The following is a 14,395-nucleotide window of genomic DNA, read 5'->3' on the forward strand; positions in this document are numbered from 1 at the left end:
CAGGTGTATTGTGTGATTTAATCTGGTAATAATTTCATTTTAAAAATTTAAAGCTCACCTTTCAAACATTTATGCATTAGGAATTGATATAATGGCTTCAGTTGGCACTGTATGAGGAGAATTAAGGAAAAGAAGTAAAGAGAAGGAGCTACAAGAGCTTGAAGCACACAAGTCTTAAACACTCTGAGATACAAATTTACAAATTTAAGCTATTTTTACTGTGTTGGTACAATAGCTTTATGTTAAGTACTTGACTACTCTAGTTATTTAGAGTATTTAACTTGAAGGTTTAATATTCAATGCAAAATTTTTAATTGCATGAATACTCTCTGGAAATGCTGTACCACTAGGGACCTGTGAGAAGGCTTGAAGACTGTAAATACAGGTAGTCAGAAACATGTGACTAAAACGTGAAGAATGTAGAAAAATTCCTAGACTCAGTGGTGACTTACAATTGATCCCCAGCAATGTGTAGGCATAACAAAGGGACCACATTCAACCTGTATATACTTAAGCATCAACTTCAATGTGTAGGCAGTGACAGAGGAACTGCACATTCAACCTGTATGCTCATCCAAACCCCTTGGGACCAGGAGTGGTCCTAAGTCTGAAAGTTTTAAAATTTCAGTATTATCAACTACCTAGCTATAGTCTCTACTCTAATAGAGCAGTCATTTCTGTAGTTTGGTTGACTGAGAATCCGGATAAGAGGGGTCCGGAGTTCCACACACAAGGTAGCATCTCACGTGACTAGGGATCACGGCGACAGGAGTTATCCTTTGAATGCGAAGGATGAAATAGTCGCCAATTAACCAGCTGATTTGTTGGTTTAGCTTGTAAAGGTTAGAGGAGTATTGTGAATCCATGATCTGTAGCTATATCTTTTGAATAAAAGCACAGTTATGTCGCAGTTAATACCGCAACTTTATACGTTTGTATTAAAAGGCAAACAAGAATGACCAGTGTGGTGTGTCTCACGTGACTAGGGATAACGGCGACGGACGAAAACCTTTGAACGGAAAGGAAATTAGGTAGCTGTTATTCCCACAAATCTTATTATGTTTATGAAGGAAGGTATGGCCTGTTGCAGATTTTACAGCTGGTTTATTATGCTTTTGTTAGAAAGAGATCATGGCGACCTATGGATCCTTTACATGGAAAGCCACAAGCATCGAAGTTTTGCATGTAGTCTAGAATCCGGCTGTCTGGAAGTGAAGTTTAGTTAGTTTTACGATAGGTTTATAGTTTCTATAAGCTGCATAAACAGCAGTGTGTAGGTTTTAGCTAGTTAGATGCACAAACAGCACCTTTTATTGTTACTGCCTAAGGGCACATTTTGTGTATGCATCATTTTCGACCCAACATGGTCTAGGGGAAGCATCAAGGCCTTCCACTTTAAACCGAACCCCCTTCAAAAAACTCCTGGCTACGCCTTTGTGTCTAACTTGAATGCATTCACCAAACACCCTGCTTAAGTAACACCTTGGCCTTACTTCAGAACAAAGGCTTTACCTTCTTCAGCAACACTAATCAACAGTTTTCTACCCCCCAGTAAAGGTGTTGATTTGATGAAAGGTGAACTTTACGCAGGGTGTTTGTACAGGCCATACTGAGAGTTAGACACTCTCCCCCATACAAATCAGTATTACGAACTCTTGGTTGTACAGTATAGGTAAACAAAGATAAGTTTCTCTCCCATCTTATTCTAGGATTTCTATTGACAAGGAAAATTCAATTATTTGTATACAGGCTCAAAATTGAGAAAATATAAAGAAAGTGAATTAATATTATACAGTCAGTTTGCTTTTGGATATTTAATGTCTCCAACCACAATAAAAATTCGATGAATCCATGCATCTCATCACTGGTCGTCTGAACATTCTGAAAGTGATACCTCACTCAATCAACCATATATTTTGTTTATTAGACTGAATAGTCATGATTACCTAAACAATCACTTAATTAATGTTTTATAATTATCCTATTCCATTTTCCTGGAGGTTCCACTGATAAAATGCAATTTCAGCAATGATAGCAGCTAGCCAAGCTGCAAGTTGATTCAGAAAGCATTCCATTCTGTAAAATAGACCCCATCCAGAATTCAACTCAGTACTCAGGCTGAGATATCTGACAATAGTCCACTACTCTGTTAATGAATCATTGATGTTCACACAATATAGCCTCCTTGAGGTATCTGAATGTTTGCTCCTCACACACTGCACAAAATTCCTTTAGATTCTGCTTAGACTGAGTTGATTCAGCTTGTCACCATACTTGTTTCCTTTGTAGCTTGTCACCAAACTTGTTTCCTTTGATTCAGCTTGTCACCATACTTGTTTCCTTTGTTTCCCAGCCTTTCTAATCGGCATACTGATTTATGTCGATTAGAAAGGCTGGGCCTCAGACTGTACATTCTAAAGTCAAGTAAGTAAAAATAACTCACATACTAGTAAAAACAAGTCATGCATTAAGTTCCCTACTTGATATATCCGAAGATGAACACATTGAGTCAGCTATTCCCACAATTAGTACTTCGTTACTAATGACAACTAACAAGAACCCACAATCGATCCTTAAATTCGTTTTATCTTTCTTGGGGTAAGGTAAGTGCACCTAACTCCGGACAGTTTTTACTTTCGGTGCTCTATCTCCGCCATACAAGTGAATTACTTATAAGTTGGTACGGAGATCTGCCTTAATGAGCCCTTTAAGTTTGCCAAATTTCAGCCCAATCCGAGCACGAATTTGTGTTTTATGGCGAATTTTGCGAAGTGTGCGAAATGAAGATGAAGAAGAAAAAAAACGAAGAAATTAAAACGAAAGTTTGTTCGCTCGTATCTCGGAAATGGCCGGAGCGATTTTCTTCAAATTTGGTATGTAGACTCCCCTAACTGGGCGGCACGTCTCTAGAAAATTTGGTTCCAATCGGATAAGGGATCACAGAGCTACATAGGTGTGAAAATTGCGTTTTCTTTCTTCCTGTTAATATACTCACGGTGAAGTGGAACACAGTTCTTTTATACTTATGAGTTAATATACTTATGAGTTACGAATCCGTGAAGTAGAACACAGTTCTTTTACCCCTCTAGTGTTCTCTGCTTCCGGAGGAATGGGCCATGAAGCCAGTGTATTTTACAAGAGATTGGCGAGTTTATTGTCTGACAAATGGAATGACCCTTATGCCACAGTACTAGGATGGATTAGATGTAAATTGTCATTTTGTTTGCTGCGTTCAGCAATCCAGTGCATTAGAGAAGCGCGATCTTCACAAGGTCATTACATCAAAAGTGCTCCTGTGGCTTTAGTGCAATCAGAGATTCAGTTTTTGATTTAATTGTTTAACTGTTTATTTGTATGTTCTAATCTTTAAAAAAAATAAAAAATAAATTTAAAAAACGGTGTGGCGCGCCGACTTCTTGGGCCACACGACACACTACCGTGTGTCTTATTTATTTATTTATGATTACTGGGCAGTCAGCACAGCTGGTGTGCCCAGGAAAAAAAAAGGAATCACAGTATTAGGTACAATTATATACTAACTAATGTGGTGTTGATTGTTTATAAAGTGTGATATCAACACTGTTAAAAAGCCTGTGCGCATTTCACACCCAAAACGTATGCATTTCATACGGAGTTGTTTTAGTAAAAGGGTGTGAACTTAAATAGTATGCATTACACGCTAAAAGAGTAAGTATATCATACGAATATGCGATACTGTCAAGGTATGAACCGCTAGAATGTTATGCATACTACTACCCATCAGTGATAAGCGCCTCTTACTAGTTATTTGGGTGCGCTTAATAAGCCATTATGTAGACGCCTCAAGCAAACTCCAGCAAGTTCCGTGTGGATGCCATGAACGGGAGGACGATCTCCAAGGTGAGTTCTAACTCCACTTCGTTTACTTTGTAGCTAACCTCGTTCGTACTGGCTCGAGTTTGTATCTAGCTACTACTGTTCATCCGCGTTCATCTGCACAGACTCTCGAAACAGATTGTATAGGGCGCGAATCTATGCTATTATTATTATTATTATTGATTGTTGTGCAGACCTCAAAAGAGTATGGTGCACAAAAAAGGGTACAATTGCTACTGTCAATTACAAAAGAAAAACAAACTTATATAATTATACAATATTTACTATACACAAGACCATATATACACATTGACAAATTATTAAACAGTTACTAGTCCAGCTAGGCTGTGCTTGAATTGGTCAATCTCTGTTAAATCAATCACGTGTTGGGGTAAGGAATTCCAAATATTGATTGCAGAGGGGAAAAAAAGAAAATTTATAACAGTCAATTCTAGTCATTGGGGTTAAAAATCTCTTATCATGGCCTCTGGTGTGATGTAGGTTAGGATTAGGAAAAAGGAAATCATCAGCATTAATATCGATTTGGTGAGATATAATTTTAAATAACATTGTAGCCTTCTGTTCATTCCTGCATCTGGCTAAGGTGGGCCAATTAAGGTTAGATAACATTTCAGTGACGCTGGAATATCTAGAATAGTTGTTAAATGCAAACCGTGCTGCTCGTCTTTGGACATTTTCTATGGCATCAATGTCTCTTCGTGTGTGGGGTGACCAGACTGTGGCTGCATATTCTAAGATAGGTTTAATCAGGGCTTTGTAGCAGTTACTTTTGACTTGGAGAGGACACTTGCTCAAGTTACGTTGCAAGAAGCATTTGGTGTTATTGGCCTTTTTAGTAATTTGTTTAATGTGCTCTGACCGGGATAAGTTTTTGTCGATAGTTACACCTAGATACTTAGCATGTGTTACCTCTTTTATAGTTTTACTTTGCAGTGTGTATTGAGCTAGTATTGGGTGCTTCTTCAAGGGCGTAGGCAGGGGGGGTTCGGATGGTTCGGATGAACCCCCCTTTCAGAAGCAGAATTTTTTAAAATTAAGAATCACACCAAATCTTACAGCCCTGGAGCTCTCCGGTAGCTACTTTCCAACTGGCGCTCCTCTGTACTACTCTTGAGGGTCACATCACATTAATGCTGAACCCTGCAAATCATATCTATTGCATCACGTGATCACTTGCGCACGTGATGAATGGCGTGGGTGAAATGGTGCGTGTTGATGTATATTCCTGATGAATTGTTTGTTTATTTATTACATGTTGTGGTCACGTGATGTCTCGAACATATTGGAGTACAAGCCAAGTCTGAAATCAACAGGAGGACCGGCCGAGAATAATGTATATAGCTGTATATAGCTGGAAAGAAGTATTGCCAACTAAGGAACTCGAGTGTGGAGGGCCTCCGTGTGCTAGGAAATTGAAGTTGACTCAATGTCAGTATGCTGTCTGGAAGTGAAGATTAGTTAGTTTTACAATAGGTTTATAGTTTCTATAAGCTGCATAAACAGCAGTGTATAGGTTTTAGCTAGTTAGATGCACAAACACCTTTTTAATGTTACTGCCTAAGGGTAGCTACATTAAATTTTTGTGTATGCATCATTTTCGTTCAAACATCGTGGTCTAGGGGAAGCACCCAGGCCTTCCCCTTAAGATATTCCGGTTACTTTAAATCCGAACCCCCTTCAAAATAATCCTGGCTATGCCCCTGTTCTTGTTAGTGATTCTAAGAAATTCACATTTTTGTAAGTTGAATGACATTTTCCAGTCAGCTGCCCATTGTTCTAAAGTGTTAAGATCCTGTTGTAATCTGTGACAGTCATCTTGGGAATGAATCGTAGTATACAATAGCACGTCATCAGCATAAAGTTTTATCTTAGATGTAATTCGGTTAGGCAGGTCATTAATGAAACAAAGGAACAATAGGGGAGCAAGGACTGTCCCCTGAGGAACACCAGATGATACCCCAGTCAGGTCACTTTGTTGACCGTCAACTACTACACATTGAGATCTGTTTACCATAAAGTTCTTTATCCAATCTAGTATATCTCCTCGAATGCCATAATGATGGAGCTTGTGAAATAGATGGTAATGGGACACTTTGTCAAATGCTTTTGAAAAATCTAAAAATATTACATCAGACTGCTCTCCATTGTTCAAGGTTTCAGCAAAATCATTTACAGTTAATATCTATCTATTTAAGATCACTTGTATTTGTTTGTTATGTACTGTTTTATCTTATGCCATCTATGCTTGAACAGTCAACGTTAACAGTAAAGTTTGAATCTTATCCAGTTTGTATTCTAATTGTTTCGTTTTCAGGTGCTTAGTGAAGGAAGAAAAGACGGATTTCTACTACAAGTACAAATATAAGACTGGTAAGCACTAATTTAATATACCTGAATCAGCTTTTATTAAATGCACCTGTGGTCCCACAGGGGTGGGACCATATTTGCTGTCTTTACAGTATAAGTTCAGATTTTACTTTGATGCGGCAAGATATTACTTTTGCTAATCACTGCCTCTGCCCAATTTGGTTAGTTGGGACATAACATTGATAGATACATAACATTTTCTACATGCTAAAAGCATTTTACAATGTCACTAAGATTTCCTTGTTCTTCCAGTAGACTTTGTGACAGATATGCTCTGGCAATGAATTTGTATTTCTGATGAAAGTAGCTAGCTTAAAAGTAATAGCCATAAGATTGTATGGGTTATTTTAGGTGATTCTAAAGGGAGGGAGGCTATACCAACTTGTTTAAAGCGTTTCGGGGCAATCTGAAAGCTTGTTTGGGCTTAGTTTTACCTCACCAATACTGCCTCATCGTCGTCAGGGAAAATTAAGGCCGGTTTTTGGGTGATATTATTTTGTGGGCCACACCTACTGCTTTGTGGTCCCTACTATACAGTTACTATCGTATTGTATGATTAATTGGTGATACAATTATAGCATATATCAATTGTTTCAGCAAACAGTTCATATGTTGACACACATACATATTTGGATTTTGCATGGACTTAATTTACTCAATAACATCATATTTAACTGTTATAAAGCTTTTGTCAGCCAGATGTTGATTAAATTACTTGCTCATGGTAAGTGGGTGGTAATCAGCCAAATCCTGATGCTTACAAATTATGTGTGTATGCTTCAGTGCGTTGACTTCATAGGAGTTGTAGTGCTTGTTAAAACAGTTTGTGATGAGTGGTTCAATGATGAACAAGCATGTATTTGATTCAGTATGATGATGTCAAGTATCTTTCCAAAGATAGGCTCATCTTCACATAGAGTGCATATTACAACAGTTCCCTTAGAATTACTGGTGCCGTTGTATTCTGCATATGAAACCCTATGAATTTACATCACAAATTAACAGCTGAGCAATGTACAAATTACTTTCATAGTAGTATCAAGAGTTATCTCTTGGTATTTTAAAATGACCTGCATTTAATTGCATTTTGTTTGCAGAGAAATCAATGGTTTTACTGTTTGTTTGTTTGTGTACACAGCTAGCATGAAGCATATCAACTTAGAAGTACAGGGAAAAGTAGCTTCATAAGGAATCACAAAAAGTAGTAAAATGAGGGAGGTTGCCTATACACCTCAGTGGATGTTTAATCCCTATAGCCTTGACTGATAGTATGTTCACGTTGAGTTGAATCCTCAAAAACATTTCATAACTCATGGATGCAATTACACATGATCTTGAAATTTGGCTCATTTGTAGTACTGCTTGACCCGCTAAAAATATTTCAAAATCTTTTTGTTCAAATGTTTGACATAATATTTACTGCCAATCAAAATTTTTACAATACATTTCCTATGGGAAAGCCATATAAGTACAATGTCCAATACAGCCTTGTAATGGAGCCAAACCGTACATGTCTGTTGTTGACACCATTGCTGTTACCAATAATCATCTGGTTGGCTGAAATGTTAACTTTGTTGAGAAAAAAATCCACTTTTAGTTTTTAGCTGTTTTTCAGGATTCAGCTCAATGTGAACATAAGGAATAAAAAAATCACAACAGATGAAGGGGTGGGTTGATTCTCGAAGGAGCTATATTGCAGACAATACTTCCCTGACACTTCCGTAGCTTAAATCTCGCACTGGAGTTGCCATCATAACATCTCACATAGTGTTGCTGTTACTGCCTTGGCTACTGCTAACCACCCCAACTGCTGACTTGATTTTACGAGGCCATACAAAACGTGTATAATGCAGTCATTAACACCATTCAAAACTACAAAGGAATATGGAAATACTCCTGGTGGTGTATGCGTTCATTTTATATAGGCCTATTGGGCATTAGATACTTTCCCTCCCTACTATTATTAACTCTTGGTATTGTTGTACTGTATTATAACTAGGAAGTAACAATTGTCATGGCATGCAATATGCTGTTACACTTTAGTGTGTTGTAACATTTGGTTCAAGGCAAACCTCCTCTGACATTGAACTTGGGTCGTGAGATAGTATTCAAAAACTAAAACTCTACGATTCCTTCAGCCCTAAAAATCTAATGAATTATGTACAAGTAGTACCTTTGCAATAAGGAAGTGAGATGCAACTCTGCTGAGTATTGTAAAAGATCAGACCGGTATTCAACATCATTCACTGTTGTGCTTGTTGCTAGAATTAATAAAGTGATATATTAAAAGTAAATTATATACATAATTATGTAGTTGTATACCTGTTCCGTATGCAATGTCTGCTCCTAGAAAGTTTGTGCTGCATGTCATCTTATAACACATGTAACGCTGGTGCCTAGTGGCAACAGTCTTCCCAATATTTGTAAAGTTACCAAGATTTTGGGCAGTTTTCTTGAAGTACTTGTGCTTAGCTTCGTATCTCATGCACCAGTTTCTAACAAGTGGACCGCATCTACAAAAGTCATGTGTAGCAAGTACAGCATTGTATATATGTAAAGTGCCATAATAAACAGGATGGTTTAGATATGTGCTTACATTAGCATTGTCATAATACATCTAAATACTATTATAGCAAACAACACTGAAAGTAACCTTATGTAACCTTGTCATGTGTGTACATAAAAACGTCTGGTAACATTCATCAGTATTTTGTTGGCAAGGTGCTTAATGTTTTCTCCCAGCATATTTGTCAAACATCCTTAGCAACAGTTCCAAGTGGTATTGCCAAGTAGTATTGCATCATTTTGATTCAAATTTTGGCAGTGTCAACAAAATGTTACCAGATGTTTTTCCATGCCCACACACACTAACTGTGTGCTATACTTGGATATCACACCTACAAGGATGTCACATCAATTACTCATCTCTCCTTCCCCCATGCATAGGGATTGCTACTTTGGTGCTACTACTTCTTGAATCAGGGGTATCAGTATGACACTTGAAGTAAAGCAATCCTTTGCAGCCATGTGGTAGCAAATAAAAGTCTTTGGATCAAGCTTTGAAATTAATAATGTAAAAATTCTGAGCTACAAGGCATCATGATGAGCTGTGAATTTTAATGTATAAAAAGTGCATTACTGTGAAATATATATTATACTGCAAATATTTCTGGGTACAGCAGACCTCTAACCCTTGTTTATCCGAAATTGAAAATGACTTATTTGATCGTGTGTACGTTCTATTAGAGTAGTCTAACAGAGCTCTGTAGAATAAATGTATGGGCTTCAGACATCCAAATAATTCACTTATCTGAACACTTTTATCATTGCCTGAGAACAAAGGGGGTTGGACAACTGTATAGTATACAATACATAAATGTCGATTTATTCACAATGACTGTTCTGTTAGACAATTAGGTGTACACTTTATTATATATAATAACGTTGAATGACTATTGACTTACTTTTCGGTAGAGGTGTGCGATTATCTAGAATCAAGATAAGGATGATAGGATTGTTTTTCTAGATAATAGTGTATATCTTAAAAACTGATATTGTAGATGCCTCTTGACTCTTGGGCACAGTGTTAAAACTACCATTTTGTATTCTTCAAATTTTACTTTACTACAGTAGTTACATTATTGGCAGTTAACTAAAATATATGTATTTGTTTCAATTGTCTAAATATGTTAGACAATCAAGATACGTTCAAAAGGAAATATCAAGATATAAGGGTTTACTAGTAACACATAACTTGTACCTTGTGTGGATTAATTGCAGAAGTATTACACTTATACCTTGTGTGCTACTTAGGTGCTAGGAGTCAGCACAGACAAGGGCAGGACTAGTAACCTGCAGGAGGCTGTACCATATCTCACAGGTGAAGGTTTCGGCAACCAAAGTCCGAAGTGGACCTTTAACTGCTGTGTGAGGTATGGACAGTAGGAATTTTTCCCCAGTTAATACCATGCAGGTGTTATAACTGGGTGGGCTACTTCCCCAGTTGACACCGGGCCACCAAGTTCCCATTTACACAACTGGATAGACTGGAGCAATGTAAGTAAACTTTCTTGAGACAACAAGAAGATGAATTTGGCTTAACCAAGAATCAAACTTGGAACCTTTTGATTACCAAGCCAATTCTTTAGCCACTTGGCTAAGCTACACACATGCCAACTAACAAAACAGTGTGAGACATTGACAGTAGGATGTACAATAGGACTGACATGTAGTATATCAGGATTGCTACCGTGTCACTACTGTTGTCCCTGGACACACCCCGGTGACTTGTATTAATTAGAACTGAGACATATGCCAAAAGATGCATATTGAGTGATCCACTATTGTGTAAATGAGTTGAACACACTGTACTGATAGCACTGTGGCTTCACATATATGCCTTCTCAGCCACTGGAATTACCTATACTCACCCATTGGTTTCTTAGATAATGTAGTAGAATTTAAAACTCTGACTATAGTAGGATTTATATTTCTATGATCTCTACTCAAATGTACATCCTTATACTTGAATCATTTATACGTAGTTGTCATAATTACTGGAGGGCCAGAGCTCACGGTCTGGCTGGTCTGGACCGCTTTTCCTACTTGACTTTTGGAAAAAACAAGATGCTACTCTTTTTAATAGATCAGTCATCACAATGAACTCTAGTCATCGTGATACTCTAATAGAGGATTCAGTACAATATATCCACTGCGCTAATTACACTGCTTGGCCTGAGCCATTATAGCTATGTTAGCTTTCTTGTGCTTTTCAAACTTTATTACTGTACTGGCATTGGGCTAATTGATCGTACATGTCTTGCATTATCATATGTGACCGGATCTGCAAAAACCCAAAACAATAGTGCAATTCTAATATTTACAGTATAAAGCATTGAAAAAATGGGTGAAATATTTGCATATTACCAAAAAAAATCCATAATTTTTTAATGCTTATTTCTTAGTGAAGGAAGGTACTAACAATAAAAAACTGGATATTGTCTTATTTGCCTACTCAAGAGGAGTTGGAAATCTTTGTTTCGTAGCAGTAGATGCAAGTTATGAGCGTTTATTTACATCACGTCAAAGTGATCGTACACGATTGATTTTTCTTCACAAAGTTCACCTTTGTATGCAGTGAAGAAAGGTGATAAAAGGACAAAATTACCCAGTAAATGATTCCCCTATCCATGGTGAACACGATGGTGAAAATGTCAGCCCAGTGCATCAATTCGCTCATAAGTTACAACAGTTGTAATAAGTGCCTGTAATTTATTTTCCCTATAGTTGCTGTACAAATCAATTTTTCTGTTGTTGATATTTTGTAGAGCTGTAACTCCGAAAGTTATTGGCATGTGAGGCTGAAACTTTTTCAGAGGGTACGCTTGGCTAAGTAGATTATAAGAATTTAATAAACAGGAACTAGAAAATGCACTATTGTGTCAGATTTTCGCAGATCCAGTCACATATACAAGCAATTTACTATCAAACCATTCTATTAGCAATCCATCTCCTGGTAGTAGGTGACTTCTTATCTACAACAGAGCACAATTGATTGAACTATCCATGGCACATGTACTCCAATATGCTGGTGCAATACATTGCGAATGGTACATACCCAGAGATCAAAGCCGTACTGTGCTATGGCCGTTCCAGATATGGAAGTTTAAAAGTAATAGAACAGCGCACATATTATATGGTTATTAATATGCAAAAGGTTTCTTCTTAATTGAATTAAAAGTGTTTCTGTGAAAAAAAGTAGGGCCATAGCTGTAGCCACTTATGATTATGAATACTGAAGAGTACAGTTAGAACTGATATATTTGGGGAGGTTACAAATCACAAAATAAGAATTATATTATAGTTACCTAAAAATGTTTCCAGAGATTGAGATTCTATAGTGTCAATGAGTAGGTTATTCCAATCACAGGTAGATCTGGGGTAATAGCTGAATTTATTAGTGATTTGTTCTAGTAAAAGGTATCTCAAAATGGAGAGAGTGGGTTTGGAACCACGTGGTAGCAAGTAAGCCAGGTTGGGATCCAGCTATAAGTAGTACCATTAGGCCACTTCAACTAAATCTTTGTTTCTTGGGCGAAATTCAGCCAAATAAAGGTCGGTAAAATAAAAATAGGCTATTTTGCTAGCTGAAGAGTGATATTGCGAGTCAAGCGGTGGCTAAGCTACATTACGGTTGCTGTATCACTTGTGAGTAGGCAGCTATATGTTGAGATATTTAGTATTACTTACTTTTTAAGAGCTTAAAGATAAATTTGCAACTCTTTTGTGGCGTTATCACTCTTTGCAAGGTGATCACGTGATTAACATAATTATTTTATGCTGAAAAATATAGGGTCGGTCGGGCCCGAGAAACAAAAGATTTAGTTGAAGTGGCCTTATCTTAGTTTGGTCAGTAAAGCAAATTTCTTCCAAATCTCAAATAACTAAACTTTTACAATTTATTATATCATGAATAATACAATCTACTGGAGGACGTGAAATTGAATTTACAGGTTTTTACAATTGATTTTGTCCCATTTGCAATAGAGTTTGTCACTTTTGCAGAATTCTCTTTTGCTATTGATTTTATCATCCTTAACAAGATTGGCAGCTGCAGTAAACACGAAAACAAGATTATAGCAAGTGCTTGACAATCTTGTTAAAGCACAACTGTTGTAAACAACTCTTTAATTCTTCTTACAGCTTCTTTAACAGCTTTGCAATTTTTGCTTAACCATTGGTGATGGGTGTGGTCACTCGCCAACAAACTAATTAACTTGAAGGCCTTTGCGTATCTAGTGTCTCAAGTGGTATTCTCTATGGTAAAATGATCCATCTTGTGATAAGCGGCTAGTTTACTGCAGATGATGCAATTATGATGAATTCTTGTGCAAAAGTGACAAAATGTAATGTAAAAGCAATGAATTCAATCACACATATACATGCTTCACACATGAAATATCACATCAGATCAATAAAAGTGTTCATGACCCCCTGACCACTCAAAATCTCCGGGCCCTGACCCTGTACTGTCACTACAAAACGTGGGTTGGCTTGGCTGTATATGAAACTGTTTTGTTGCTGGCTTGGTGTTGCAGAAACACACAACCTTGGACCTTACAATTAGGATAATTCACTAGTTTTTCACTTTAATCCATAACGGTTTCAGAAGAATCCGTAAACATGTATTATCACAGGACACCATTATGTCTAACCTTATGTCATATGTAATAGCCCTGACAATCTATAAGAAACATTGGAAGTCATGTGAAAATAATAGATGTGATTCAGACTTCCGGACGTATGAATTTTTGTAACTTGACTTCGGAGACTGTGTAAAGAAACAGTGAAGGATGGAAGCAAGAGTTCATAATATTATGAACTCTTGATAGATGCTTGTCAGTATTATATATAAACATATAAACAAAGATTATCCAGCACTATATTTTGAAGAAAAGTCAGTGACTAAGTATGCTTTAGTCGCCAAAAAGATTTCGGTCAAATGTGAAATTCGTCCCACCAGCCCAAATTAAGCTACAATACTCCTCAGACAATAATATTATGGATATGTTATAGTGTTTAAAGACATACTTGTTCAGTGGCCAATTTGCAGTGGTGGTTTTCGAGATGCTAATAGAGCACCCCATGTTTTATACATCCATAGTGACCTAAGTTCTGTAAAACATCATGGCTATTGACGGCTTTCTGTAAATATGTGTTTCCAGATTCTTCTGAAACCTCTATAGACGGGTTGCCTATTTAGGGCGTGTCCCTTGTGTAACGCGAGAAAACGCGACTTTCCGTTTTACGCATGATTACAATGTTGGTCAAGAAGTCAACAAAAAACCCATTTTTTAAAATAGTTTGACAAACGTTTTTGATTCTTCAAAGGTACAAGGTGAGTTAAAATCATCCAGTCTATCATTCTAAGTAGTAGCAAAGTCTTACAAAGAATGTTTTCAGCGAGTTTTATCGCTTTCCAAAAATCCGAGATTGAGAGAAAATCATCTTCTCGCTCAGCCTTCACCTTACACGCTGGATATGTTATAGCTCGAAATTTTCTCTATAACATACTTTCTGTTCTGAAGGCTGGCTAACTCTTGCTTGCTAAAGTTAACCAAAACGTTCATTTTCTCCAATAGCCGTAATACAT

The 14,395-nt window shown here is 37.1% G+C and overlaps 1 protein-coding gene and 2 long non-coding RNA genes across 3 annotated transcripts in view; 1 reads left to right on the forward strand and 2 right to left on the reverse strand.

Annotated features, from left to right (window-relative positions):
* The window catches only part of LOC136264137 (xaa-Pro dipeptidase-like), a 55,524-nt gene that overhangs the window by 23,391 nt on the left and 17,738 nt on the right, over positions 1-14,395 (reverse strand). The window lies entirely within an intron of this gene.
* On the forward strand, positions 3,796-10,665 carry LOC136264634 (uncharacterized). Its single transcript, XR_010705253.1, has 3 exons — positions 3,796-3,879; positions 6,191-6,246; positions 10,057-10,665. It is a non-coding gene; the product is annotated as an uncharacterized lncRNA (long non-coding RNA).
* On the reverse strand, positions 6,786-9,280 carry LOC136264633 (uncharacterized). The gene is made up of 4 exons (XR_010705252.1): positions 9,141-9,280; positions 8,566-8,756; positions 8,417-8,504; positions 6,786-7,221 (listed from the first exon to the last, which is right to left on the reverse strand). It is a non-coding gene; the product is annotated as an uncharacterized lncRNA (long non-coding RNA).

Source organism: Dysidea avara, chromosome 8 (genome assembly GCF_963678975.1).
Source record: "Dysidea avara chromosome 8, odDysAvar1.4, whole genome shotgun sequence".
Classification (NCBI taxonomy): Eukaryota; Metazoa; Porifera; class Demospongiae; order Dictyoceratida; family Dysideidae; genus Dysidea; species Dysidea avara.